This window comes from Protobothrops mucrosquamatus, unplaced genomic scaffold, assembly GCF_001527695.2.
Source record: "Protobothrops mucrosquamatus isolate PMUCROS unplaced genomic scaffold, P.Mucros_1.0 scaffold3213, whole genome shotgun sequence".
Classification (NCBI taxonomy): domain Eukaryota; kingdom Metazoa; phylum Chordata; class Lepidosauria; order Squamata; family Viperidae; genus Protobothrops; species Protobothrops mucrosquamatus.
Window position 1 is genome coordinate 58386 of NW_015389211.1, and position 3980 is coordinate 62365.

A 3980-nucleotide genomic window follows, 5' to 3' on the forward strand; every position below is an offset into this window, starting at 1 on the left:
TACATTTGACTGATTTCTTGATCTTTTTCAAGCAAGAGGAAGATTGGAATCTGGTGGGGAAATTGCTCAGGAAAAGCTAGAAATTGGCCACTTCCTAACCTCATAAAAGCCTTCCTCTCATACACTCATGTTTGCCTACAGAGGAAGCCCAGAAATCTCCACATCCAGCCAATTAAGGTTGCGTACAATGTCCAGCCCATTGAACTTTTCACCCCGGGAGGTTTCCTTTTCTAGCAATGCCACCACTTCCAAGAAATTGTGATTTCAGTTCTGCCGCTGCTGCAAAAAAAAAGCTTTCTCCCTATTTGAATATTTGCAGCCGTTCTGTCTCCAGGCAAAAGCAGTGAACTTGGAGAGAAATAACATTTCCAAAGGAAGGAAGAGACACTGAGATTTTAGAGTAGAGTAGAGTAGGGTAGGGTAGGGTAGGGCAGGGCAGGGCAGGGCAGGGCAGGGCAGGGCAGGGTAGGGTAGGGAAGGGTAGAGTACAGCTGGAAGGGACCTTGGAGGTCTTCTAGTCCAGCCCCCTGCTCAAGGAGTAGATCCTATACCAGGGGTAGGCAACCTTGGCTCTTTTATGACTTATGGACTTCAATACCCAGAATTCCTGACCCAGCCTTGCTGACTCAGGAATTCTGGGAGTTGAAGTCCACGAGTCATAAAAGAGCCAAGGTTGCCTACTCCTGCTCTGGGGCCTTCAATTGATGTCACGTTAAGCTTTAAAAAAAAAAAAGGGGGGGGGGAGGCTGGCATTATAGGCTGTTACCATCATGTCCTTTTTCCTGGCTCTGCCTTGTGAATGCCATTGTCTGTACACATTTCTATGAACTGGAGATGCAGAGCAGGCACAATCTATCAGTAAAATTGGTTCCACTGCAGGGCAGGGCAGGGCAGGGCAGGGCAGGGCAGGGCAGGGCAGGGTAGGGTAGGGTAGGGTAGGGTAGGGTAGGGTACAGCTGGAAGGGACCTTGGAGGTCTTCTTGTCCAGCCCCCTGCTCAAGGAGTAGATCCTATACCAGGGGTAGGCAACCTTGGCTCTTTTATGACTTATGGACTTCAATACCCAGAATTCCTGACCCAGCCATGCTGACTCAGGAATTCTGGGAGTTGAAGTCCACGAGTCATAAAAGAGCCAAGGTTCCCTACCCCTGCCCTATACCATCTCAGACAAGTGATTGTCCAGTCTCTTCTTAAAAATCTCCAGTGATGGAGCGCCCACGATTTCTGAAGGCAAAGCTGTTCCACTGGTTAATTGTCCTCACCTTTAGGAAGTTTCTCCTTAATTCCAGGTTGCTTCTCTCCTTTGATCAGTTTCCAACCATTGTTTCTTGTCCTGCCCTCTGGTGCTTTGGAGAATAGATTGGCCCCCTCTTCTTTGTGGCAGCCTCTCAAATACTGGAATAGTGCTATCATGTCACCCTAGAGAAACTCAGTTTCAGACAGTTTAAACCAAGCATGAAAACCTCTCTCTCTCTTCCACTGATGTTCACTGCATTTGTGAATGAAAACAGAGCTTGCTCTGAAAAAAAGGCTTCTTTCTGATCAATAGCTAGGATCCATTTAAGCCATGCTACAGGGCCAGTTCTCTCCTTTTTTCAGAGGCCTCCCATCTTGCACCCACCCTAAATAACAAAATATGGAAGAAAACAAAGGCAGGGGGAATATTTCATTTATAGCTAAGGGAATTGACACTACGACTTATGACCACAGTGGAGCCCCAAATTTCCATTGCTAAGCAAGACAGTTGTTAAGTGAGCTGTGCCTCATTTTATGACCTTTTTGCCACAGTTGTTAAACGAATCCCTGCAGTTGTTCAGCAAATTATGTGGTTGTTAAGGAAGTTTGGCCTCCCCCATTGAGTCTGCTTGTTGGAAGCCAGCTGGGAAGGTCACAAATGGGGATCAAGGGACCCCGGGATCCTGCAACTGTCCTAAATCTCTGCTGGTTGTCAAGCGCCCAAATTTTGATCACAGGGATGCTGTAATATGAATACATGTTATACGTTAATACGGGTAGTCCTCAGCTTACGACTACAGTTGAGCCCAAAATTTCTGTTGTCAAGGAAGAGTTGTTAAGTAAATTTTGCCCCATTTTACGACCTTTCTTGCCACAGTTGTTAAGCGAATCACTACAGTTATTAAGTTAGTAAGAGGGTTGTAAAGTGCATCTGGCTTTCCCATTGACTTTGCATGTCAGAAGGCCACCAAAGCCAATCAAATGACCCCGGGACTCTGCAACCGTCATAAATACATGCCAGTTACCAATTTTGATTATGTGACCGTGGGGATACTGCAACCGTCATCAGTTACTTTTTTCAGTGTAACTTTGTAAGTTTGAACAATCGCTCAATGAATGGTTCTAAGACGAGGACTACCTGTAAGTTCAATGGTGTCATCCGTCAGATCAAGGAACTCCTCAGAAATTAAAGTGGACCACTTCAAGAATGCGGATTCTATTTTTGTGCAGTGATACACCACAGGACATTGCTTGGTCGGTCAACAGCAAGACACTGGTGAAGCGGGCACAGCAGCGCCTGCATTTTCTGTGTCGCATGAGAAAAGTACATCTTCTTTCTCTTGTCCTTACCACTTTCTATAGAGGGATGATTGAGGACATCCTGTCTTATTGCATTACGGTCTGGTTTGGAACCACCACTGCTTCAGACAGGAAGGTGGTGCAGAGAGTGGTGAGGATAGCAGAAAGATTATTGGCAGTTCACTTCCTTCTATCCAGGACATAGCATACAAGCGTCGTTGCTTGAGCAGGGTCCGCAGGATTGTCTGGGATTCTACACGTCCTCTTTATGACCTGTTTTTCTTATTACCTTCTGGGAGGAGGCTCCGTGGTATCTGAAGCAGAACATCCAGATTCAGTCAGTTTTCTTCTCTATAGTATCAACTTTGTGAACTCTCAAGCTTCCTCTTTCCACTATATGTTCAAGGTGAACAGTGATTAATGTTTATATGTATTTATAGGTAAGGGTGTAAGTATATACATATGTATGTATATAGCATGTCTATATGTGTCTTATGTATGTGTACACTTTTGAGAGCGGGCAACAGAGTTTCATTTTTAATGTGTGCCAGTGTGCCCATAGTAAAAAGATGACAATGAGTGTTATCTTATCTTATCTTATTTCCTCTATGGGTCCACAAGTGAATGGAAAACTCAGCACATGAACAAATCATGTGCAGCTGGCTTAGGGGGCCATTGAAGGAAATTGCAAACAAAGATCAAGCAATGTCTACATGCACACATGCGAGCACACAAACACACACACACTGGCTTTGGCATCAATTATCCTAACAATGTCTTTGTGTAAATATACTTAGGATATTCCTAGCAGTGAGAGCAGCCAATTATGAGATGAGGATAAAGCTTTTTTTTTTTTCTACCTGGACAGAACTGAAGTCACACCTTTTCCAAGAAATTCAGGCATTCAGAGTTGCCAGAATGTATTTAAGAAAATATTGATATAAAATATTTTTACCCAGTGTATACTAATCACACCTTTAGCAACATATGGTTGGTCTTATTGTGCATGTGCCAGATGGAGACCGCTGCATTATTTTTGTTACCTCGGTTTTCCCATGAGTTGGTACTGCCTGATCCTATTCTTACTTATGAGTAGATAAGATAAGATAACCTTTATTGTCATTTTTATACTGTGGGCACAATGGCACACATCACAAATGAAATTTAGTTGCCCTCTCTCAAAGTGAAACACATACATGACACACACCTAAACATACTATGAACAACATATGTATAGACCCACATCCCTACATATACGTAGCAAATAAATATTAAACATTGTCCATCTTGAATATATAACGGAAGGAGGAAGCTTTAGAGTTCGCAAGGTTAATGCTGTATGGAATGAAACTGGCTGAATCTGGATGTTCTGCTTCGGATACCACGGAGCCTCCTCCCAGAAGATAACAAGGAAAACAGGTTGTGAAGAGGATGTGTAGTGTCCC